We start from the raw sequence: 27031 nt of genomic DNA, 5'->3' as shown, positions 1-27031 counted from the left end.
AGAATACTGGAGTGGGTTGCCATTTCCTTCTCCAGTGCATGAAAGGGAAAAGTGAAAGTGAAATCGCTCAGTCGTGTCCGACTCTTAGCGACCCCATGGACTGTGGCCTACCAGGCTCCTCCATCCATGGGACTTTACAGGCAAGAGTACTGGAGTGGGGCGCCATTGCCTTCTCCAACTGTGGTGTTTACCTAATGATAATTTTGTATTTTATCCTATAGATTATAATTCAATACTGTCATTTATTTTGATGCTCAAATTGTTCTAGCTCTGGCCAGCGGGAGCTCCTCCAGATTAACTCCTGTATCCTCCCCAGCCGTGGAATCAACCACTTCTTCAATGACCCCTGATTCCTTTTCTTTTTTTTTTTTTTTTTTTAATGGTATTTAGGAAACAAGACCTGGGCACTAAGCCACCTTCTAAGAACTTTCTGTACTCTTCCACTCGTCTGTCCTTTCCCACCTCCTTTCTCTTCAGATAGTTAACACTTCCTCACTCTGCTACGATCCCCAGGTACTCTTTTGTATCTGTCCCTCCCCTATGATAAACCTCAGCTCTTCTCTTCTGGGTTGTCTCTCACTAGTTCTGGTTTTAGTCCATTTTTTTCTACTTATTCTGATCACAAATTTTATTTTCTAATTTCTTTAGTGAACACATCTGGCCCAAGAACCCCTCCACGGGCCATCACAGATACTGGAAGTTAATTTTGTAGTTCACTGTACAAAAGCAAAATGAATTATACTGTACAGACTATCTGTTTGAATGTTACTTTGTTGTTCATTTATTATACTATATATTCAGAAAGGAAATATCCTTTATATTTGAGACAGTAAAATATAAATGAGAAATATAACTCTTGTTTTTTTTACTTATGACTGAATAAATACAGAGATTTATTGATCTGTGGGAGGTCTCAGGCAAGTTAACTCTAACTTAGAGGAAGATCTCATTGAAGCCAAAGTCATGGATAAATTCCTTAAGTGGGCCGGTTAATTTTGTTCTGGAACATAGCAAGAAACTGTATTCTTGACAGCAGCCTACCATCTCACTCTGTGGTTGCAAGAGGGACAGATAGATGGAGGATGGATGATTCGGCTTAAAAAAAGAGAGAGAGAGAAATCCATTCCCAGTACTAGAAAAGAAACCAAAATTACATTTACTCACAGATGGTGAGTCACCCTCAGTTGGTTTAAATGATAGCACATTATTACCACAGATGTTTCCAGAAAAAAAGACTGTTTATAATCAAGCCTTATCTCAATTATTTTAATCATCTTTTTGGGTTGTTTATAATAAAGCAAATCACTTAAAACCTCTAGAGTTTAATTCACAGGATTGTGCTGTATCTAAAGTTGATTGAAAATTCAAGCTGTGTGTTGAATAATATTTGTACTATGCCACATGACAGCACATTATAGTCTTTTGGGTGGTTCACTAGTATATACTGATAAAATAATTGTTGGGTATGTAATAATAGCTTTGTACATGAGATTGATGTAAAAGAGCTTATTTCAAATTGGAAATGCTGTTATAGTGAGCTCTTTGTGAAAGTGTGCAACAGTCTGTACTTACTGATTTGTTCTTTCTTAAAATATAAATTAAACATTTAGAAAATTTAGAACCACCTTTTGGGTTGTTAAGAGAAGCACAGTGCCTCTTACTCATGAGACATTAGCCAGCTAATGTCAACTGAAGAAGATGAGCCAAAAGTTTTTGAAGTTTTCCTTGCGTTGCAGAACTGAAGCCAAATTTGTTGAAGAATTATTCTTCCAATTTTGGGCAAGTAAACATTAAGATCTGGAAGCCCATGGCATAGTAATTGACTTTCAACCAAATAAAATATTTTTCAATCAAATGTTATTTGACATAGCCTTGTAAAATATTTGTATAATATCCTGTGTGGGAATATATACTCTTTGGATAAATCTGTCTATATAGTTAAACAACTTGGCTGTTCAGAGTAAATAGTATTAATATCATTCTAAACATCCTCTTCTTACTGGTATTGCGTGAAGTCTGGGAAAGGCAATACCAGGTAATTAGTTTTTGGGGACCCTCCCACATAAACAGAGACATAAAGAACAGGCTCTGAAACCCTGTGATGCTTATTTCTCCTTTCGAGTTTGGAAGGAAATAAATAAAGCTAGTGTGTCCTCCAGGAGCTCAGTCAGAAGCCACAGCTCAAAGTTTCTCACTGTCTGCATCTACAGCAGGGCCCGCCCCCTGGCTCCCATTTCAGTGACTAGTGAGCATTTGAGATGTCATAATGATCGGTCAGAATTCATCCAGGGATTTCCCTGGTGTCGCAGTGCATAATAATCCGCCTGCCCGTGCAGGGGATATGGGCTCGATCCACGATCTGGGAAGATGCCACATGCTGTAGAGCAACTAAGCCCACATGCCACAACTGCTGAGCCTGCGTGCTGCAGCTATTGAAACTCACATGCCTAGGGCCTGTGCTGCGCAACTAGAGAAGCCTGTGTACAGCAACGAAGACCCAGCACAGCCACTGAGATTAATTAATTTTTAAAAAATTCATCCAGATCCATGCAGGTTCTCAGCCACCACCACACCACCAGGTGTCAAGAAACACCTGGAGTAACAGGCAGATTTGGCCTTGGAGTACAGAATGAAGCAGGGCAAAGGCTAATACAGTTCTGCCAAGAGAACGCACTGGTCATAGCAAACACCCTCTTCCAACAACACAAGAGAAGACTCTACATGTGGACATCACCAGACAGTCAACACCGAAATCAGACTGATTATATTCTTTGCAGCCAAAGATGGAGAAGCTCTATACAGTCAGCAAAAACAAAACCGGGAGCTGACTATGGCTCAGATCATGAGCCACTTATTGCAAAATTCAGACTCATATTGAAGAAAATAGAGAAAACCATTAGGCCATTCAGGTATGACCTAAATCAAATCAAATACAGTGAAAGTGAGAAATAGATTTAAGGAACTAGATCTGATAGAGTGCCTGATGAACTATGGACAGAGGTTCGTGACATTGTACAGGAGACAGGGATCAAGACCATCCCCAAGAAAAAGAAAAGGAAAAAAGCAAAATGGCTGTCTGAGGAGGCCTTACAAATAGCTGTAAGAAGAGAAGTGAAAGGCAAAGGAGAAAAGGAAAGATATACCCATTTGAATGCGGAGTTCCAAAGAATAGCAAGGAGAGACAAGAAAGCCTTTCTCAGCAATCAATGCAAAGAAATAGAGGAAAACAACGGATTGGGAAAGACTAGAGATCTCTTCAAGAAAATTAGAGATACCAAAGGAACATTTCATGCAAAGATAGGCTCAATAAAGGACAGAAATGGTATGGACCTAACAGAAGCAGAAGAGATTAAGAAGAGGTGGCAAGAATACACAGAAGAACTATACAAAAAAGATCTTCATGGCCCAGATAATCACGATGGTGTGATCACTCACCTAGAGCCAGACATCCTGGAATGTGAAGTCAAGTGGGCCTTAGGAAGCATCACTCCGAACAAAGCCAGTGGAGGTGATGGAATTCCAGTTGAGCTATTTCAAATCCTGGATGATGATGCTGTGAAAGTGCTGCCCTCAATATGCCAGCAAATTTGGAAAACTCAGCAGTGGCCACAGCACTGGAAAAGGTCAGTTTTCATTCCAATCCCAAAGAAAGGCAATGCCAAAGAATGCTCAAACTACCGCACAATTGCGCTCATCTCACATGCTAGTAAAGTAATGCTCAAAATTCTCCAAGCCAGGCTTCAGCAATACGTGAACCGTGAACTTCCAGATGTTCAAGCTGGTTTTAGAAAAGGCAGAGGAACCAGAGATCAAATTGCCAATATCCGCTGGATCATATAAAAAGCAAGAGAGCTCCAGAAAAACATCTATTTCTGCTTTACTGACTATCCCAAAGCCTTGGACTGTGTGGATCACAATAAACTGTGGAAAATTCTTAAAGAGATGGGAATACCATCTGACCTACCTCCTGAGAAACGTGTATGCAGGTCAGGAAGCAACAGTTAGAACTGGACATGAAACAACAGACTGGTTCCAAATAGGAAAAGGAGTACATCAAGGCTGTATATTGTCACCCTGCTTATTTAACTTCTATGCAGAGTACATCATGAGAAACGCTGGGCTGGATGAAGCACAAACTGGAATCAAGATTGCTGGGAGAAATATCAATAACCTCAGATATGCTGATGACACCACCCTTATGGCAGAAAGTGAAGAAGAACTAAAGAGCCTCTTGATGAAAGTGAAAGAGGAGAGTGAAAAAGTTGGCTTAAAGCTCAACATTCAGAAAACTAAGATCATAGCATCCAGTCCCATCACTTTATGGCAAGTAGACCCCATCTGCTTGCAGACTACAGTATCAGACTTTATTTTGGGGGGCTCCAAAATCACTGCAGATGGTGACTGCAGCCATGAAATTAAAAGACCCTTACTCCTTGGAAGGAGAGTTATGATCAACCTAGACAGCATTTTAAAAAGTAGAGACATTACTTTGTCAACAAAGGTCCATCTAGTCAAGGCTATGGTTTTTCCAGTAGTCATGTATGGATGTGAGATTTGGACTATAGGAAAGCTGAGTGCAGAAGAATTGATGCTTTTGAACTGTGGTGTTAGAGAAGACTCTTGAGAGTCCCTTGGACTGCAAGGAGATCCAACCAGTCCATCCTAAGGGAGATCAGTCCTGGGTGTTCATTGGAAGGACTGATGTTGGAGCTGAAACTCCAGTACTTTGGCCACCTGATGTGAAGAGCTGACTCATTTGAAAAGACCGTGATGCTGGGAAAGATTGAGGGCGGAAGGAGAAGGGGACAACAGAGGATGAGATGGTTGGATGGCTCAATGGACATGGGTTTGGGTAAACTCTAGCAGTTGGTGTTGGACAGGGAGGCCTGGTGTGCTGCAGTTCAGGGGGTCGCAAAGAGTCGGACATGACTCAACGACTGAACTGAACCACACCACCTCGTACTTTATTATGTAAAGTTTCCCGGTCCCCTCTTCACTTCGATTTAGTGAATTACCCATGTCATTTGAGGATTAAGAATTTTGCCATATCTAGTGTTTGAAAGTTAGGTCGTGCTTTTCAGGGGGAATGAACCAGAATACAGCTCCTCTTTTAGGGTAAATAGGAAACTGTGCAATAGTAGAAGTTACTGGCACTAAGTGAACTGTTCATTTCATTCCCTTAAGACACTTGACAAATTACAGAAATTAAGAGTGGCCAGACAGTGTCGTGTTAAATGATTTTTAAAGTCTTCATTTTATATCCACCTCTTAGAATCCTTACACTACTATTATTAGTTGCAAGAAGAGAAATACACAAAGTTGACTGAAATTTTGAGTTTTTTCAGAGCATCTTCATACTGACTGGGCTTCCCTTGTGGCTCAGCTGGTAAAGAATCTGCCTGCAATGCGAGAGACTGGCTTCAAATCTTCCCCCACCTCCCTTTAGGAGTCTCCCCCTGTTCCCACCCCAGACCTCTCTTGTTTCCCTGTCAGTTCTCTCTCCAGGGCCAAATACTGAGTGTCACTGTGGCGTGCCCACTTCCACAGGAACCAACCCTCATCGTGTCCACAGACACATTCTTCTGCATCCTTACATATCCGCTTTCTCACATTTCCACCCATGGGAATACAACCAGCCCAGCTCCTCCTCTGGGGCTGGGACCCAGCAGTGGCCCTCTGAGTAACTCCTGATGTTGTCTTAACTCCTGAGTTTAAGAAGCACAGTAGTAGATAATCCCCCAGACACGCCAGCACTCTCCACCCTTTGGGCCTCTGCTTGGGCTTGTTCTTGCCCCCCTTGTTCTCCTCTAGGTCCCTGCACATCTCTCTCCTGTATCTCCTTCAGGTCTTTACTCACATGAGCAAATGCAGCCTGTCTCTCAGGGAGGCCTCCTCTGACCTCCCTGCTTAAATTTCAGCACTCTCAGTCCCCCTAATCCCACCATAGGTCTTCCTTTTTCACAGCATTTATCACCTAGCCTACTACGATATGGGCTTCCCTGGTGGCTCAACTGGTAAAGAATCTACCTGCAATGCGAGGGACCTGGGTTCAGTCCCTAGGTTGGGAAGATCACCTGGAGAACAAAACAACTACCCACTACAGGCCAGTATTCTGGCCTGGAGAATTCCATGGACTAGTCCATGGGGTCGCAAAGAGTCGGACACAACTGAGCGACTTTCAATTTCATATGACAATAGGGGGCTTCCCTGGTGGCTCAGATGGTAAAGAGTCTGCCTGTGATGCGGGAGACCCGAGTTCTGTCCCTGGGTTGGGAAGATCCCCTGGAGAAAGAAATGGCTACCCACTCCAGCATTCTTGCCTGGAGAAGCCCATGGGCAGAGGAACCTAGTGGGCTACAGTCCACAGGGTCACAATGAATCGGACACAACTGAGCGTCTAACGTTTCATGACTTCTTATTCATACTGCATTATTATTATTATTATTCTTTCAGATAACATAAGCTCCAGGAAGTCACGGATCTGCACATTTTGTTCACTGATATATCTGCAGTCGTATCCGGCACATAGTGTGTGCTTTAGTATCAATATTTGCTGAATGGAAGAGAGAGACAGAGAGCAAGGGGGGACTGTTGACCACTGAGTGATGGTCCCAGATGCGAGCTCAAATAAAGATTGTTTTTTAGAGAACAGCTCTTTATAGACTTTTGCAAGGTCAGCTTTCTCACCAAAATATCATAGAGAAGCTAGTAAGTTCATAGTGGAGGCCCTGATCACTTTGCTGAAATAGTTACATTTTTTAAGTGTGTAACAACTGTGCCACATTCAATACATTCTTATAACTGCAACACACTGGTCTGAAGACCTTCACTTTAGTACTCCTCATCAGTAAGTTAATTACTATGTAAATTGGCCTCACTAAAATTTTAATAGTTTCTCAGGGGTTCTCTTCTTGGCTCTGACCTGCCATGATTTCATTATAGTTCAAGCAGAGTAAAATATTCTGACTTATGTTATTAGAATAAAGTTTCTTAGGTGATCTTATTCTATTGCCAAGTCTTTCTTGAAGGGTGAAGAACATATGGGAACTATCAGGTTTATTTGAAGCCATTTTTGCTTCCTGTATTTTTGAAATCATTTTGGACCTTTTTTCCCTTACCATTTTCTCTTTTTGAAATATTATCTTCAGTTCAGTTCAGTCGCTCAGTCGTGTCCGACTCTTTGCGACCCCATGAATTGCAGCACGGCAGGCCTCTCTGTCCATCACCAACTCCCGGAGTCCACCCAAACCCATGTCCATCAAGTCGGTGATGCCATCCAACCATCTCATCCTCTGTCGTCCCCTTCTCCTCCTGCCCCCAATCCTACCCAGCATTAGGGTCTTTTCCAATGAGTCAACTCTTCGTGTGAGGTGGCCAAAGTATTGGAGTTTCAGCTTCAACATCAGTTCTTCCAATGAACACCCAGGATTGATCTCCTTTAGGATGCATTGATTGGATCTCCTTGCAGTCCAAGGGACTCTCAAGAGTCTTCTCCAACACCACAGTTCAAAAGCATCAATTCTTCAGTGCTCAGCTTTCTTCACCGTCCAACTCTCACATCCATACATGACCACTGGAAAAACCATGGCCTTGACTAGACGGACTTTTGTTGGCAAAGTAATGTCTCTGCTCTTAAATATGCTACCTAGGTTGGCCATAACCTTCCTTCCAAGGAGCAACCATCTTTTAATTTCATGGCTGCAATCACCATCTGCAGTGATTTTGGAGCCCCCCAAAATAAAGTCTGACACTGTAGTCTGCAAGCAGATGGGGTCTACTTGCCATAAAGTGATGGGACTGGATGCTATGATCTTAGTTTTCTGAATGTTGAGCTTTAAGCCAACTTTTTCACTCTCCTCTTTCACTTTCATCAAGAGGCTCTTTAGTTCTTCTTCACTTTCTGCCATAAGGGTGGTGTCATCAGCATATCTGAGGTTATTGATATTTCTCCCAGCAATCTTGATTCCAGTTTGTGCTTCATCCAGCCCAGCGTTTCTCATGATGTACTCTGCATAGAAGTTAAATAAGCAGGGTGACAATATACAGCCTTGATGTACTCCTTTTCCTATTTGGAACCAGTCTGTTGTTTCATGTCCAGTTCTAACTGTTGCTTCCTGACCTGCATACACGTTTCTCAGGAGGTAGGTCAGATGGTATTCCCATCTCTTTAAGAATTTTCCACAGTTTATTGTGATCCACACAGTCCAAGGCTTTGGGATAGTCAGTAAAGCAGAAATAGATGTTTTTCTGGAGCTCTCTTGCTTTTTATATGATCCAGCGGATATTGGCAATTTGATCTCTGGTTCCTCTGCCTTTTCTAAAACCAGCTTGAACATCTGGAAGTTCACGGTTCACGTATTGCTGAAGCCTGGCTTGGAGAATTTTGAGCATTACTTTACTAGCATGTGAGATGAGCGCAATTGTGCGGTAGTTTGAGCATTCTTTGGCATTGCCTTTCTTTGGGATTGGAATGAAAACTGACCTTTTCCAGTGCTGTGGCCACTGCTGAGTTTTCCAAATTTGCTGGCATATTGAGGGCAGCACTTTCACAGCATCATCATCCAGGATTTGAAATAGCTCAACTGGAATTCCATCACCTCCACTGGCTTTGTTCGGAGTGATGCTTCCTAAGGCCCACTTGACTTCACATTCCAGGATGTCTGGCTCTAGGTGAGTGATCACACCATCGTGATTATCTGGGCCATGAAGATCTTTTTTGTATAGTTCTTCTGTGTATTCTTGCCACCTCTTCTTAATCTCTTCTGCTTCTGTTAGGTCCATACCATTTCTGTCCTTTATTGAGCCTATCTTTGCATGAAATGTTCCTTTGGTATCTCTAATTTTCTTGAAGAGATCTCTAGTCTTTCCCAATCCGTTGTTTTCCTCTATTTCTTTGCATTGATTGCTGAGAAAGGCTTTCTTGTCTCTCCTTGCTATTCTTTGGAACTCTGCATTCAGATGGAAATATCTTTCCTTTTCTCCTTTGCTTTTCGCTTCTCTTCTCTTCCCAGCTATCTGTAAGGCCTCCTCAGACAGCCATTTTGCTTTTTTGCATTTCTTTTCCATGGGGATGGTCTTGATCCCTGTCTCCTGTACAATGTCACGAACCTCTGTCCATAGTTCATCAGGCACTCTGTCTATCAGATCTAGTCCCTTAAATCTATTTGTCACTTCTACTGTATACTCATAAGGGATTTGATCTAGGTCATACCTGAATGGACTAATGGTTTTCCCTACTTTCTTCAATTTAAGTCTGAATTTGGCAATAAGCAGTTCATGATCTGAGCCACAGTCACCTCCCAGTCTTGTTTTTGCTGACTATATAGAGCTTCTCCATCTTTGGCTGCAAAGAATGAAATCAATCTGATTTCGGTGTTGACTGTCTGGTGATGTCCACGTGTAGAGTCTTCTCTTGTGTTGTTGGAAGAGGGTGTTTGCTATGACCAGTGCGTTCTCTTGGCAAAAGTCTATTAGCCTTTGCCCTGCTTCATTCTGTACTCCAAGGCCAAATTTGCCTGTTACGCCAGGTGTTTCTTGACTTCCTACTTTTGCATTCCAGTCCCCTATAATGAAAAGGACATCTTTTTTGGGTGTTACTTGTAGGTGATGATTAAGAAGCACTAAGCGTAAAAGGGACAGCTCTATGCTGGGCTTCTCTCCTTCAAAGGGGAGACAAGCTACATTCCTGCCATTTCCTTCAAGCCCCAAATGATCTCTGCAGAAGGTTGGCCAGCAGAGTGACTCTTCCTCCCATTTTAACCCTCCTTGAGTTTCTCGTCCAGTAAAGACAGAGATCGAGTCCTATTTATGAGTTACTTCTGCCTCTCGTAGAACAGTAAACATGATAATAAATGGTTTTAGAAACTGCTGGGATAATGCTGGCTTTAGGACCATTCAGTCCCCATGTGAGGAGTATTGTGTGTAATATGTGATCTCAGATGCACATATGCTCATGTGCACACCTCTCACACACACATGCAGAATGCCATTCTAGCTTTCCAAGTTACCAGTTTTATATGTTATGAAGGAAGCAAATGGTAAAGCTTAACCAAGGACAATCAGACCCTCAGTTGAATCCCTCAGGGCAATTTTTTTAAGATAAGGACTGTAGGAAGTGAGAGAGTGTTAGTCGCTCAGTTGTGTCGGACTTTTTGCGACCCCATGGACTGCAGTCCACCAGGCTTCTCTGTCCATGAGATTTCCCAGTCAAGAATACTGAGGTGGATTGCCATTTCCTTCTCCAGGGAATCTTCCAGACCCAGGGATTGAACCTTGGTCTCCTGCATTGCAGGTAGAGTCTTTACTGTCTGAGCCACCAGGGACTATCCAAGGACTATAGGAAGCACAGTAGAAATTTTTAAATGTTGATATTAAAATTTCTTCTGTATAGTCTTAATTAAGAACAAATCTGCTTATGCTGAATCTCCTTCCATCAAGGTGAGGATTCCAAAAGAATGAGCACAATTGCCTGGAGCATTGTTTTCGGATGCAGGTCTCTGGATCCCATCTCAGGTTCTGATTCAGTGGTCTGATGATGAACTTGAGAATCTGGCTTTTTAAACAGTTCTCTGAGTAATCTCAATAATCTGCCAGAATGGAGAACCACTGTTGTATGGCCCAGTTTTCTCCAGTACCCTGCCCTTATAAAAGCTAAAAAATGATGGCCAGCATTAACTGGCCAATCCAGTGCCTTGATAGGATTGGAATGATTTTATCTTCCTTTCCTACAAATAACAGAGAACTTTCACTTCATGAACCTTAAAATAGAAGATTTCTTTTAAATAGATTTCTTTCACGTGTAACCCAGATATAAGAATAACACAATTATTATGTAAATTAAACAAATAGTAGCAAAAAATTAAAGGCTATGGTCTTTTAAAATGGCGCAACTGCTCTTTAGTCTGATTTACGTATCCTTCTTTTGACTCAGCTCCTTTTTCTTTATGGTTTACTATAGAGTTAACGTTTGTTGAGCATTTGCTCTGTGCCATGTCCTCTGGTAGGTATTTTTTCTTTTTTTACAAGTGTTCTCATTTCATCTTCCCAACGACTATCTGAACTGTAAGGAAAATTTACATTCTGTAAGTGAGAAAACAGGCAAAAGAGAATTTAGAGATAAGAGAATGGCTTGTCCAAGATAGTTTCAGTCTATCTTAGCTTTGAGCCATAAAGAAGCTATTCCTTTGAAATCTTAAAAATTTGTCTCCTCCTAACTCACAAAGCCATTTGCCTATTAGATCAATTTGTTTAACCTAAAACATTCATAATACACCTAATTAAGTTCTTGATTTTGACAGTATCTATATACTGTGTTGTAATCTTGGGAATGTTTGAACAGTTATACCCATAGCTACTTCAAGGAGTATTAAAACACTCTTGAGGTTTTTTCATATGTAATGATGAAATTGTACTACACATGCAGTAGCTTCATGTTATATTTACCTTTAAGATAGATATTCTTGATAAACAAACTGACTCATATTTATTATGCTGTCTTACATTATTTTTGTTTAATTAAACATATCGTAGATTTGTAAGCAGTTTATAGGCTATTTTGTCTTCCTTTCAGTGAATAAGAATTAAGCTTAATTTTTATTTTTTTACTTTATGCTCTCAAAGTATAAAAATTTGGTCTTTATTATCATTACATCTTGCATATAGTTATGAAAACTAGAAGTCTTAATTGAAAAATGATAGATATCTGATTTTTCTATATGAAAAGAGATTTTTGCCCAGTTCTCCAAATCATAGTTTCCAGTGACAAAGAGACACAAGTTCATTATGCAGGGGCCACTCTGAAAAATGTTGATCCCCTTCCTTTGAAAAGGGGATCAAATTAATCTGTACTTTATCTTTACATCTCAGCTATTAGTTTTGATATAATTATTTTCTTTGGTATAATCAGAAATTCATGATGCATAAACTAAAATTTCCTAAAAAGAGAATCTACTGTGTTGGTTAAAAAACAGAACCAGTTATCATTCTTTATCTGTCCCAATCTTGACTTTTCTATTAGGTTGACTACATGAAAGTTACTGATACTGTTTCATTGCCTCTAAAGTTACTGCTCAAGTCATTTATTACAATCCTTGCAGAATATTTTGTAATCTAATATATGCCAAGAAATAATGGCTCCCAGATAGTTACAGAACTATATATTTTTTTATTTTTATAAATTAGTTTATTTATCTATTTTTTAACTTTACAATATTGTATTGGTTTTGCCATACATTGACATGAATCCACCATGGGTGTACATGATTTCTCCTTCCAGAACCCCCTTCCCACCTCCCTCCCTACCCCATCCCTCTGGGTCATCCCGGTGTACCAGCCCCGAGCACCCTGTATCATGCATCGAACCTGGACTGGTGATTCGTTTCACATATGATAATTTACATGCTTCAGTGGCATTCTCCCATATCATCCCACCCTCGCCCTCTCCCATAGAGTCCATAATACTGTTCTATATATTTGTGTCTCTTTTGCTGTCTCGCATACAGGGTTATCTTTACCAATTTACTAAATTCCATATATATGTGTTAGTATACTGTATTGGTGTTTTTCTTTCTGGCTTGCTTCACTCTGTACAATAGGCTCCAGTTTCATCCACCTCATTAGAACTAATTCAAATGTATTCTTTTTAATGGTTGAGTAATATTCCATTGTGTGTATATGTACCACAGCTTCCTTATCCATTCCTCTGCTGATGGGCATCTAGGCTGCTTCCATGTCAGAACTATATATTTTTTAATGGATGATAAGTGAAGACCGAATTAGTTCTGATAAAAAGGGTAACTAACAAATTATGTATAAGTTCTTTTCTAAGTTCTGTTTATTTTTTTAGTATTCTCAATACAGCTTTTCTGCATAGGTTTTTTTAAGTAAAAGAATAAGAAAACTAAATAATTGTATTTGGTTCTTATGATTTTTGAAGGGCTGTTCTTAAATTGAGCATGTAGCCCAAAAGTTTGAAAAATTTTAAGGTGATATAAGACTTTGAAGAAACCAAAGTCCACTGTCTTATTAAACACTAATATGATTCATTACACATAGCAAAATGGTCCTTTGAAGGAACAAAACTGCTTTCATTATGGTGGCTTTCATTTCTGGGGAAAGTTGGAAGGGGCAGTGATTGGCATATAACTAATTACACCGAGGTAACTGCTAAGTATCTGGCCATACAGTTAGTTTTTTATACAGCATTTGTTGGTTTTAGAAGATTTGAGGTCCTAAAACCCTAACACAGTTCTATGAAGACTGTGAATACAACTGATACTTAACAGTGAATCTGAGACAATTAATTTATTAACAGTTTTTGTTTTCTTGTCAATCCAGCACACCCAGGTTCTTTATAGAATTCTTGCCTGGGAGCTCTGAGGGCAGTAGGAAATACCTTGGACACTGGAACACAACTGTTAGAAATCTAATCCATTTTGAAACTTGGGAATAGTGATACAGTCTTTAACCCAAGCATAGCTTAAAATATGAAATTTGGACAAATAGTTGAGGGGATTTCCTAGTCTGTGACTAATATAGTGCCAATTACTAGATTGTGAAGATACCTGTATGTCCCTCTTGAAGAAAACCTAATATACAAAAAGTCCAGCATTAAAAAATGATGAGTTATGGACTAATTAGTTGTGTCCAGGAAGGATCTTGTCTCTTCAGAAAGATTTCTTGCATGGTCTTTCAAATGGAACTGATTCTGTTACATGCAAATAGGAAAGAGTTTTTTAAAAGCACTTAGCCAACTTTTCTCTGGTACTGGCTAAGTTAAACCAGCAAATTTTTGCTCAGTGAGATTGGAAGGAATATATTTGATACCCATTTTCAGAAGTATTGGGTGCTTCCCTGGTGGCTCAGATGGTAAAGCATCTGCCTGTTGTACGGGAGACCCGGGTTCAATCCCTGGGTTGGGAAGATCCCCTGGAGAAGGAAATGGCAACCCACTCCAGTACTCTTGCCCGGAAAATTCCATGGGCTGAGGAGCCTGGTAGGCTACAGTCCATGGGGTTGCAAAGAGTCGCACATGACTGAGCGATTTCACTTTCGCTTTCAGAAGTATGTTGAGTCTCAAGAACAATAACTTGTTCGTAGTCATACATCATACCTAGAATGAAGTCAAGGTGCTGCTGCTGCTGAGTCGCTTCAGTCTTGTCTGACTTTGTGTGACCCCGTAAATGGCAGCCCACCAGGCTCCCCTGTCCCTGGCATTCTCCAGGCAAGAACACTGGAGTGGGTTGCCATTTCCTTCTCCAGTGCATGAAAGTAAAAAGTGAAAGTGAAGTCGCTCGGTGCTGGCCACTGATAAATCCACCACCCCCCTTTTTTTTTAATTTTTAAAATTGTGAGACAGTGAATATTCATGTAATCACTATTCAGAACAAGAAATGGAACGTTGCCAACAGCCCAGAAGTCCCAGTGTATGTACCCTGTCCCTCTATGAATACACACTGTCTTGACTTTGGAGATGATTATCTTCTTTTTCTTTATAACTTTACCATCTGTATGTATAGTGCCAAACATTATGGTTTCCTGTTTTCAAACTTTTTGTAAAAGGAGTCATGCAGTTTATTTTCTTTTACACCTTTCTTCTTTCACTTAATGTAGTTGAGAGATGTTTATGTTGTTACACAGAGTTTATTCCTTTCCACTGATGTATTAGTATCACATTGTGTAAATAGTCCATGATTTATGCATTTTACTAATGGCAAACATTTAGATTATTTCCAATTTTAAGCTGCTAAAAGTTCTCATGCTATCTTATATATCAGTATGTATGTATATATTTTAATCTCATTTGATTTTAAGCTTCTTGGTGTATTTTCTATATTTATATTCCCTCTATAGTGTTTAACATAATACACTGCCTTGCACAGAATACCTGCTTATTAAATATTGTTGAATTAATTTGTTAGTTCATTCAGCATGGTTGAAAATTAGTTTAAGAATACTATCTAAAATTTATTTATTTTAATTGGAGGCTAATTACAATATTGTGGTGGTTTTTGCCATACATTGACATGAATCAGACTGATATGCTTCTAGATAATACCCATTGCAGAAAACAACTATAAAGCTCAGACAGATATACAAAATAACTATAAAACTCAGACAAATAATACAAAACACAACTACCTATAGGTACTGAAGAGTGAATAGAAGCAAAGAGACTCTGGCGGGGAGCTCATGCTCATTTAGAAGAGGGAGACAGAAAGCTATATAAGTAAAGCCACGTGCATGATTTTAGCCTGGGACTAAGCATAGTCCATGTAGTTTGCTGTGTGGTGGCGAGGGACTCACATGGAAAAACTCTTAGTTTTTCTGACCTGGAGAACCTCAAAAGTGAGGCTGGCAAAGTGTGAGTGCTGAAGAGAGTAGCAGAATCCCAGAAGGGGAAGGACCAGAAGAGGAGCCCCCAAATTGTATCTGTCTACACCTCTGACGGATGCCTGAACCATATGTGAGAAACAAACTCAGAGCAGCTCAGCCAGTGACCAAAATTCTGAACTAAGACCAGACTTGCCATCCAAAAGATGCAGAAACATAAACAGATGCAAGAAAACTGGTAGAGAGTGTACTTTCATTTGGAGGATGGAAAAGAGCACATTTCCCATCTCTGAGATCTTTTAGCCTGTGGCCAATTGCAGTCCCAGGCATATACAGCAGAATGGGACATATGGGGAAAGATGTAGTCTTCCTGGCCTGAAGAACCAAAAATGAAGCTGAGAATCCATGAACTCTGAAAATAGTGGAGGTATCCCAGAAGAGGAAGAATCAGAGAAGAAGATCCCTAAAGTCTGTCTACCTACACCTTGACTAAACATTGAACTACACATCTGTAGACCAGACTTTAAGCAGCCTAGCTAAAAACAGAGGATCTGAACAGAGATTGGTGCTGCTACTGAGAATTATGTGGAGTTTGCAGTTCAAACGCAGGCAAGAATCTCCACAACTTAATGTTATTCAGGATGCAATCCAAAGTTTCCCAACATCCAAGGAACCAAGAAAATGGAACATGTTCTCTGCACAAAAGAAAATCAATTGGGATCAACCTGAAAATGAACCAAATGTTGAAACTAACAGACAAGGGTTTAAAAGCAGTTACTGTAACTCTCCTCAGTGTTTTCGTTGCATGAAACATGTTTTCAACACATGAAAATCTCCACAGAAACATGAGAAGGCTCAGCTGAGAAATAATAACAATAAAAAAGTCAGTAGTTTGCAGATATGAAATATAAACACAAAACAGAATAAATATAAATAATCCCACATCAAGGCACGTTATTATCAAAACTGTTGAAAGCCAACAATAAAGACCAAGAGAAAAAATGGCATGGTACATACTGGAGGACAACAATCCAATTAACATCCCTTTTTATTAGAAACTGTAGAGTGTTGAAGAGAATGGAACAAAGTATTTAAAGTGCAAAAGAAAAACAATTAGTCAACCCAGAATTCTGTATCCAACAAAAAGATCTTTCATGAATGAAAACAAAGTAAGACATTTATCAGGTAAAAGAAAACCAAGAGAACTTGTTGCCAGCACACTTGCATTATAAAAAAATGCTAAGAAAGTCCTTTGAGCTGAATGAAAACGGTATCAGATGGAAACTCAGATTTTCAGATTCAGGAACAATGCCTGTTTACCAGAAATGGCAAATATCTAGATAAATGAAAAATATTCATATCTATTGTGTCTCTATTTTTCTTCCTTTCACTCTCCCTTTTTTGCTCAGTCTTTTCTCTTTATTTTTAATAAGCTATATCGTTATTTTTATTGTATTATAGTATAGTTGATTTGCAGTATTGTGTTTCTGCTGTACAGCAAGGTGAATCAGTTATACATATACATATATCCACTCACTTTTAGATTCTTTTCCCATAAAGGTCATTACAGAGTACTGAGTAGAGTTCCCTGTGCTATACAGTAGATCCTCATTAGTTATCTTAAACTATGTAAATTCTTAAAACCAAAGTTATCACATTGTCTTATAGGATGTATAATGTATGTAGATGTACCATATACACACACACAGAGCTGTAGCATAAAGGTTAAGAGACAATGAATATTGAATATGATCCTATATGATGTGGTCCTGTATGACATTCTGTATTTTCCCTGAAGTAGTCAATTATTATCTGTAATTTGACTATGAAAAGTTAAGGGTATACGTTGTAATGCTAGAGTAGCCACTATTTTAAAACATACAAAAATCAACAGCTAAAAAACTAACAGAAGAATTAAAATAGAAATCTAAAAAATATTCAAATAATTACCCCCTCTTCTCCCTGGGTAGGAAAGGTAGAACAAAGAAACAAGACAGAGAATTCAAACAGAAGCAGAAAATAAGATGATAGAGACTTCTCTGGTGATCCAGTGAGTAAGAATACTCCTGCCAATGCAAGGGACACAGGTTCAATCTCTGGTCCAAGAACTAAGATCCCACAGTGAGAAGCCTACACACCGCACCTAGAGAGTAACCCCCACTTGCCACAACTAGAGGAAGTCTGCACACAGCAACAAAGACCCTGCATAGCCAAAAATAAATATTTTTTAAAAAATAAGATGAGAGACCAAGCTAAACATATCAATAATTACATTAAATGTTAATGCACTACTGAATTCTCACTAAAAGGCAGGGATCATCAGAATGGATAAAATAAGACCCAACTATACACTGTCTGCAAAGGATGTGCTTCAAATATAAAAGTATCGGTGGGTTGAAAGCAAATGATGGAAAGAAAATCAAGTACCTTACGGACAGTAAGCATAAGAAGACTAAAATGGCTGTGTTAGCGTCAGCTGTGCTGTGCTGTGCTTTGTCGCTCAGTCATGTCCAACTCTTTGCAACCCCATGGACTGTAGCCCTCAGGCTCCTCTGCCCACGGGGATTCTCAGGCAAGAAGACTGTAATTGGTTGCCACGCCCTCCTCCAGTGGATCTTCCCAACCCAGGAATCGAACCCAGGTCTCCCGCACTGCAAGTGGATTCTTTACCATCTGAGCCACCAGCGAAGCCCAAGAATACTGGAGTGTGTAGCCTATCCCTTCTCCAGGGAATCTTCCCAACCCAGGAATCAAACTGGGGTCTCCTGCATTGCAAGCAGATTCTTTACCAGCTGAGCTACCAGGGAAGCTCCCTAACATCAGCTATTATAAAATAAAGCCTAAGATGAAGGGGATACTTCAAAATCATCAAAACATCAGTTCAACAGAAAACAACATAATAAATGTAAATGTATATGCACCAATGGCAGAGCTTCAAAATCATGAAGCAAAAAAATAGACAATTCCACCATTATTTTAAAGATTTTAACAGCCTCCTCTCAGCAATTGGTAGAACGACTAGACGAAAAAAGAATCAGCAAAGGCATAGGACATCACTTTGACGTGATTGATATTCATAGACCACCTTACCCAGTGATGGCAGCATTCATCATTTTGAATGCATATGGCACATTTACCAAGATAGACCAGAATACTGAGCCATAGAACAAGCCTCAATAATTTGTAAATCATTAAAACTGAATTAGATAATTAGAAATCAGTATAACACTAGAAAAGGCAAAATTGTGACCGAAAAACAGATCCGTGGCTGCCTTGGACCAAGGGGAACAGGGCTGGGATCAAGTACAAAGGGCCAGGAGGGGCCTCTCCTCTGTATCTTGATGGTGATGATGGTTGCATGATTATATACAAACAGCAAAATTCATCAAATTGAACATTGAAATTAGTGACTTTTAATTGTATTAAATTAATTGTTGCTGTGTGCAGGCTTTGTCTAGTTGTGGCAAGTGGGGGCTACTCTCAAGTAAAAAAAGAAAACAATCAGTTTGGTCATTTTCACCTCATAAAGGCTTCTCATTGCCTTGGCTTTTCATACTGCAGAGAAGGTGGTGTAGGCAGACGGGCTCAGTGGCACAGGGGCTTAGTTGCTTCACAACATGTGGGATCTTCCCAGACCAGGAATCGAACCTGTGTTCCCTGCGTTGTTGAATCCTTAACCACTTGACCACCAGGGAAGCCTCCCCCACCCCAAGGGGTTTTTAAAAACAACGTGAACAACTCACTCCTTCCCAGGTGTCTTTAGGAAATGAACATTCTGCACTTTATGTTGTCAATTCATTTTCATGTAAATCTTGATATACGAGTCAAATGACTCCAGGAAAATCATTTTGTGGGGCTGCAGTCTCAAAACCTAGACAACATAGCACTTGCTATTACATTGGAGTTGTGAATTACTTGAACAAATACAATAGTACATTTTACTGAAACATCTTTCAGTGGTTTTCTTCTGACATAATCTCTGTCGCGTGGAGAGCACATGAAAAGTATGAAATAATTTTGTGTCATCTAGAAGTAGGCAGACATTGGCAGTTTTTCTTAATGTGTCTCCCAGACTCCCAAAACATGATAATACTTTTCATATGGTTGCAGCTATGGTCATATTTATATTTATACATACACACTTACTGGGTGTGTGTATGTGTGTGTGTGTGTATCCCCCATCCGAGTGTAGGCCCGCATACACAAGCAAAAAGTTTATTCCCCAAAATGAAAATATTTACTTACTTTGAGTAGTAGGATTAAGGGTGGGCTGGGTTGGTTTGGTTGCTTGCTTGCTTTGCTTTCTGAAAATTCCCTTTAATGTTGTTCTGCTGCAGTAACAGGGTGCTCCTGCTAACACATTTCTGACATTGCTCTGTCTAAATGGAGGATAAACATGACCACAGCCTCTACAGGAAAATATGTGCTAGCAAGCTTTTAAGAGTATAGCGTTTAAACTCTTCTCATGTTATATCAAATCCTTACTGTAAATTAGCCAGACTCTTTCCCAGCAGAAAATAATAATTATGTCTTCCACTGGAAAGAGCATTTCATAAAACTTTTTTTTTTCTAGTAAACAGAGTAAACATTCTTTTGATCCCTCTGCTTCCCTACCTCAAAACTTAAACTACCATTCCTTGTTTCCAAGACTCAGAGCAGAAAATGTTTTGAATTCTTGGTATTGGAAAAATTCTGATATTTTCTAGCCTTACCCACTACCCCCATCATCAAAACGTGGATAAAATTTCGAGTCTGTAGTTCAGCTCATCGTGCCTGTTGCCAGTTTCCCAAGGAAGGATCCCAAAATGTGTGTTTTTCTCTTGATCCTGTCATTGCCTCCCTGTTCATCCTTCACTGAGCCTCCTGGTACCTACATCTGCTCGGCTGTATGTTGGTTCTATTTGTTGTTGGTGACCCCGATCCCTGGAGGTAAGTTCGAGGAGAGGTGTGAGGAGTAGTGGGCATAGGGGAGCACCCCCCATTCAGACCTGCACCCAGCCAGTGGGACCTCCGTCCTCAGGAGCCGCACACTCAGCTCTCAGACAGGAAAGTATGGTGACTCACGTTGACAGAAAACAACCTGGAAGGAAGGAAAAGCATCCTGAAACAGGGAGTTTCCCTGGCTCCTCCTCAGAATAAGGACCCCAGGGTCACCAGTCCTCATCCATTGTCTGGCTGTAAAGGTCGTGCTGTCTGTCCTTCTCCAGCAAGGAGACAGCGTTGAAGCTGGGTCCCTGACCTCCTGGACTCTGAGTTGATGCTCATCTGAAGAAACGCTGCCCTGCCCGCCCTCCCCCGGCTCATCGACAACCTCTCTTATCAGGACTCTGTGAGTCTAGTCACGTCAGGCCTTTTCCACAGCAGTTTTGACGTTATCGCTCTCTAAGCCTTCCGCTCCTCTCTCCCTGACTCACGCACCATCCAGCTCCTGAACTTGAGACTGACGGAAAGCAGCCACTTTCAAAAGAAAATGGAAAAAGGTTTCAGTTCTCTTGGAACTTACCGTATAAGAAACTCATGTGCTTTGCAGAATATTTACAAGAAACAGTTCTTGAGATTAATTAAAGGCCTCAGATGTGCTTTTTGGCCATTAAACTCAGTAGTCATTTGTAGCTCTGTCCACAAAGCACTAATGATTATCCTTTAAATAACTCAGTTTTCATGTTAGGAACCAGGCTTATTCTCCTACCACAGGTAATGAGCCCTATTTTTAAATTAAACCTTTCAGTTGTGCTGGTTTTCTCAATTTAAAAGTACCATGCACCGTTACTATATATGTAAGATCATTGACATTTGATGTGGTTCATAAACATAATATTGAAAAATTTATTTTTGCCCTTGATTTATAAACTGTCACGTGACTGATCAGAGTCACAACTCAGATGGTTTTAAAAGAACCTAGGAAACTCTCTTTCCCTTCAGTCTTTCCTTTCTGTTACCAAATGATTTGACCTTTGGTATAAATAAACCTTTACTGACTGCCTACAAGTGAATGCATAGACTTCTTCCACTCGTCTGGTCCTGGAGCCAACTCAGCTCAGTGTTACCAAGAATCAAGAATGGAGTCCAAGAAAGAATACATCTTGTGGTCCTAAAACCATGAAGAAAAGAAAAAGACGTATCAAATGCTTAAGGAAGCTAGGGGGCTCGTTGGCTTTTCCTCTGTCTGGGTTTTCTGCGTTATTCTTGGTGGATGAAATTAGCATTCTCCCTCTCCGTAAACCTCGACCATTTCCTCATTGCTGCTGTGACGTGCTTTTGCAAGAGTGAGGCTAATCAAGTCCAGGTTCCTTACTGCTAGTCCAAGCCTGCGAGCCTCTTGAAAGCTCACTAGTTTCAGATTTTGTTTTCTTTATTTTTTATAATTAAGGGCCTGAAGCCATTATTTAGAACTTTTTCCCTTCTCCCGCCTTCAAGTGTTCACTTGACTATTTTATGTTAGGGTAATTGTGTGTGTTTTCTAAGCAAGCCTAAATTAGAGATGTTAAATCTGTCAAGCTAACCTTTGATGAAAATTTACTTGAAGTCAGCACACATATTTTTAAGCATATGCTTTGACCAATTCTGAATTAATGTTAAAAAATATTTAAGATTTATTTTTTGCATTTTAAGCATAAATATAGCATCTGTGGTTATATTTATGAGAATTGCCTTTTCATTTACTTAAACATATAGATATTTATTTCTTTTCAAGCTTAAAATGTAAATGATCTTGCAATTAATTACACTATTTACTTTTCCAGTGAAGTTGTTTCCGTACTTTGAGGTACTTTCTATGTAACTCCCCTCAGACTAACTTCCTGCATTTTTCTCTTATTTATCTGAGTATTTATTGGTTTTAGGTATTGCATTTCCCCAGTTCTAAAGCTAAACTCATTGGTTTTGGTAGGACGGGGGGGGGAATAAGTTTAAGTGATGAAGACCATTGAATCTGCTGTTCTAAAATAATTTTAATAGGCATATATTTGTAGCCATGCAGGTTAAAAGGCCCAGTAGAATGGAAGGGATCTAGCATGGGGATGTCATTTCTAAAAGGGATGCCACATGTTTGTGAAGCCCTCTTAATCGCACTTGAGCGAGCTGTGAATGGAGTCTGGCAGCTGCTCTGTTTGTGCGGGGCTGGCTGGCCCAGCAGCGATAAGCAACAGACAGGCTGGCTCCTTCAAGGAGTCTCGCAGTCAAGTCTGAGCTCTCAACAGTTCTGAAACTCACTGGCCGACTTTCCCCTGTGGGCCATTCATTTATCAGGAAATGAAATTGGTTACAGGGTTTCTCACATTGCCAAACCTCATTGACGAAATCTGGTTTCTTCCAAAGTTCAGGAGGAGCCTTAACTCTTTACTGTTGCCCAGCATTTCATGCCTTGATGACGGGTACCTCTGTCCATACTAGGATTTGAGGAACCCCACAAGGAAGGGGCTGGAATGAGGAGCAGGCCGTGGAGTGGGCCTGGGGGCTATTTCCATAGGTATAAAAGATGACCCTTGGGGATAGGATTTTCTTTTTCAAGGGGTTTTTTCCAGTGGCTCAGATGGTAAAGAATCTGCCTACCATATGGGAGACCCAGGTTTGATCCCTGGATCAGGAAAAACCCCTGGAGAAGGGAATGGCTACCCACTCCAATATTCTTGCCTGGAGAATTCCATGGACAGAGAAGCCTGAGGGACTACAGTCCCTGGAGTCACAGAGTCAGACACAGCTGAGCAGCTTTCACTTTCAGTTTCTTATCTTTTTCAGTGTTGATACCTTCATCTTTCAAAGTGAAGTGTCAGTTTCATAGAACTGATTTTTTTTTCATTAAAAAAAAAAAAGACCTTTAAAACATGACACGAAACACCTTATTGGCAGCGTATCCTTGTAACTTAGACCAAAGATCATTGATTAAATTTTGTGAAACTGCAAGGAATAAAAATAGAATCTCAGAGTTGTGCACAGAGCTGTATGGCATAAAGAATGTTTGGGTAAGTGAAGGTTAAATTATTACAAAGTATATAATCTAGTTCATATGTTTAAGGAGCGGAACTAGGCTAAATTATCTAAAATATTCTGACGTACTGAATCATTTCATTTTGTAAAACAAAATCTGACTAGCAGGGCATTTGGCTGTATGCTGGTCTGTGGAGTACAGTCTACAGTCTCGACCTCCTGTGTTTGGAATTAGCAGGCCCAGAGGTAATGCACAGCGGGCATGTGGCAGTTATTACGGCTGTGGAAGTGGCTGCTGGCTAATTGATAGCAGTAGCAGCTAGGAACAGCCTTATTTAATTTTCAATAGTCCCTATGAAAAGATGCTATAAATGAGAACCTTTGTCTTACCATTTTTGTCCTTTCTCTGACGTTAAGCATCTAATATTTAATGTATGCACTTGGTAATATTTAGGAGTGAATTCCTTGGACTCTTTCTTTTCCCCTTCTTTGGAGAGACTTTTCTTTCAATTTTTAGCCCTGATTATTTTAGACCCCCAAGTGAGTAAAGAATTACTGTCAGTAAACACTAGTCCCTTGACTGGCATGGCTCCTGTTTGCTAAAAATATATAAAGTCACAAAGCCAACCCTTAGCCCATGCAGGCCGGTGACTTTGCTCATAATCTGAACCCCAGAGAGACACACTGGTTGCACAAAAGGTCAATGAATGAATCATTTTCTCTCTTCATCACTAGAGCTAAGCTTTTGTGAACTTGAATTGCACGTAGAACATTGTGTCCATGGTTTCCTTTGTATCCTGGAGTGTTACACAGACTGAAGTGGGTGGTTACTTGTAGTCAAGAGGGATCTTATTTTTCTCCATTCAGTTTCAGTATGTTTGTAGCAAAACTCCATATTTGGGGCATTGAAAGCACAGCCTTTCTTTTAAAATGTATGTTAGAGGAATTTCACAAGGAAAGTAGTCAAATAATATGTCTAGCTCTTTTTCTTGTTTCTAACAACCTCTGCCATTGAATAAGTAGCAGTCTTATTAAATTTGTGCATTCAGCCTTCTTCCTGTTAATACAGAGATGAGAAATAAGAGAAAGTAAGGTGCTATAAAAGATTTGCCTTCCTCTCTGACCATCTGTATCTCTGCCCGAAACTGCAGGATCTGAACATGAAAAATCAGGGAGTATTTTAGTCCTTTGTACTCGTTCTCAATGTTCTCTCCTAGAGCTTCTTGTCATTAATAGTCTCTGTTAAAGAAAAACACTGAGCCGTATTGAGGGGTTTTCAGATCAGGATATAATGGGGTACCAGGAACCGTGTGGGCTCTGGGTCATTACATTTATTTATGTTGTTCCCACAAATCCTCAGACCTCTGAGTCCTTGAATAAATATCTCCAACATCCAGTGACTACCATTCCTATTCTTACAAAACTATTATTTGCAATTAGGATTTTCTTGCTTTTCATTTATTTGTTCAACTAGCATGGATTGAGCAGCAACTCAGGTCTGCACGGCACTCTGCTCGAGGTTGTCCCCGAAAGAGCCTTCTCACTTAGGAGGGCACAGCTCATAGAACCGCAGTCCAAGACTCATCTTTTTCAAATAAGGAATATTAAGTTAGATTAGCGGATGCAAATGGCAAAGGAAAGAGACCGCTCCAACCCTCCAGGACTTTGAGGAGCCTTGATTTCCCTGACTAGAAAGAAGAAGTGATGATGGACAGAACATGGACCCCACCCCAGTGCCCTGAAGCGTGCAAATGGAGAGGCAGGCAGGATGCTGTCAGTCTTGAGAGTGAATCATGTGCCCACTGCTGTGGAGTTTGAGGCAAGTTACCTAACCCTCACTGCACATCAGTTTCTCACCTCCAGGGCAGGTCCGTCTCATAGCCTTGCTTCCCTCCTGAGGTGGCTGGGGAAATGTAAGAACTAGTAACGCAAAGTTCCTAGCATAGTGTAAGCCCTCAGTAATTGTTAGCTGATGTCATTTTCCCATTATCTGCCAACCTCACTCTTCAACAACAAAACCAAGAACTAAATCTGTAAGTTCTAAACAATCAAATTCTGCACACTTGATTCCTGGAAAAGGGCTATGAGCCCTTTGCTCACAGCCTGATATATGATCTTAACAAGCTTGGCCATCTGGTTCTCAAGCCTGTAAGAGATTAGAAGCCGCAACTTAAAAGAACTTCCACGTAATAGGTCAACAGTAGTGAAAATCAAGGGCCACTTGTCCTGGTATAACAAGGGAAAGAACTTAAAAACAACACGTGTGAATCTTACTTTTCGTTATCTTCTAGGAACTTTGGCACACAATTCATCAAGAGAAGTTGCAGGTCCATAGAGGCCTTGACCCTGAGGAAAAGGTGGGGCAATTATAGGATCTCCAGTTGAGGTCATCTCTGTCTTAGAGAAATGTAAGGCCTCATCTTTCAGAACAGCACATCACTGACCCAAGCCCAAAGAAGGCTCAAGTCACTAATCTGAATGCTCAAAACAGAGAAGTTCCAGTTGTTGTTGTTGCTCAGTTGCCAAGACATGTCCGACTCTTTGCAGCTGCATGGATAGCAGCACCCCAGGCTTCCCCGTCCTTCTCTATCTCCCGGAGTTTGCTCAGACTCATGTCCATTGAGTCAGTGATGCTGAGTGATTTTATTTAACTGGCTAGTGGGTCTGATATTTCAGTTTGAAAGGAATCATAGTCAGATCCTCTTAAACAATAACTTTAAAATTCTTTTTAAGTAGCAACTGGTTTGATTTATAGTAATTTACAGGTTAGGCACCATTTTTCATGATCACATCAGTAGCTCTGTCAGGACTCAGTTGTCTCATTTAACTCACACATCACTCCATCTAGAAAGTTCCATGTTGTGAAGTGAGGCTGAGCCAGCTGATCTAACACTGAAGGTCTGCTCTGTCTATAACCAGCCTACCAGCCTATTGTGCTGCTGCTTTTGTTTTGTTCATGCTTACTCAGTATACATGCTGGTCTCAGTATTAAAAAAAAAAAAAACTAAAATCTTGGTGTTACAGATTTTCTTTCCTGATTCCAATGTTTTTAAAAGACACTTTAGGGACTTTCCTGGTGTTCCATTGGTTAAGACTGCATTTCCAATGCAGAGGCTGCTGATTTGATCCCTGGTCTGGAAACTAAGATTCTGCATGCTGCATGGCATGACCAAAAAGAAAAAAGATACTTTAGTGTATGTATTTTTGAAAAGAACTGTCAATTCCATGTTTACTGTTTACAGTTCACATTTACAATTCACATTTACTGTTAGAGTTGGCCCTGCCTGTATCTCACAACTGTACCACTCTCCAGTTGAAGAAAACAGGCAGTTTGGAATGTAATCACTCCTGGAGAAAAAATAGGAGAAGCCATGTCCTTGTTTTAAATTTCCACTCTTATCCTCAGCATATGAGAGCTACACATGATATTGAAGTTGTAACAAAAGCAGCCAAGTGCCAGGGTTCACTTCTCAGGTTGTTTTGATTTGTCTTACACTTCTCACTTCCAGCAGCCCAGACTAACAAAAAGACTCTTCAAATAATTTAAGAAACAGTATTCTCTGCAGTTTCCCTTCATTTCTCAGGAACAGCATCAGAGTGTGCCCGTTTGCTCCAATAAGCGTCAGGGTTTGTGGGAAAGATACAGAGGAGCCAGACAGGGTTTTTCTCACTCTTAAGGAAGTGGACCAAAAAATATGCCTTCTCTCAGCATTCATTGTTACAACAGAGAGATAAGAGAGAATTTAGAAATCTTGTTTCAACCCCTTTGTTTTAT

General features: G+C 40.2%; 1 protein-coding gene across 18 annotated transcripts in view; it reads left to right on the top strand.

Moving 5' to 3' along the window:
• DYM (dymeclin) overlaps positions 1–27031 on the top strand; it is a 384258-nt gene that overhangs the window by 326806 nt on the left and 30421 nt on the right. The window contains exon 17 of one of the 18 annotated variants that reach the window (XR_014074652.1): positions 156–3123. The exons of the other annotated variants lie outside the window; for them this stretch is intronic. The gene's annotated coding sequence lies outside the window, so the exon portion shown is untranslated. Of the gene's footprint in view, positions 1–155; positions 3124–27031 lie in introns of those variants that run through there. 18 annotated transcript variants of the gene reach the window in all.

Source organism: Giraffa tippelskirchi, chromosome 14 (genome assembly GCF_054371585.1).
Source record: "Giraffa tippelskirchi isolate mGirTip1 chromosome 14, T2T-mGirTip1v1.2.pri, whole genome shotgun sequence".
Taxonomy (NCBI): Eukaryota; Metazoa; Chordata; class Mammalia; order Artiodactyla; family Giraffidae; genus Giraffa; species Giraffa tippelskirchi.
This window is presented reverse-complemented; position numbering and strand designations above follow the sequence as displayed.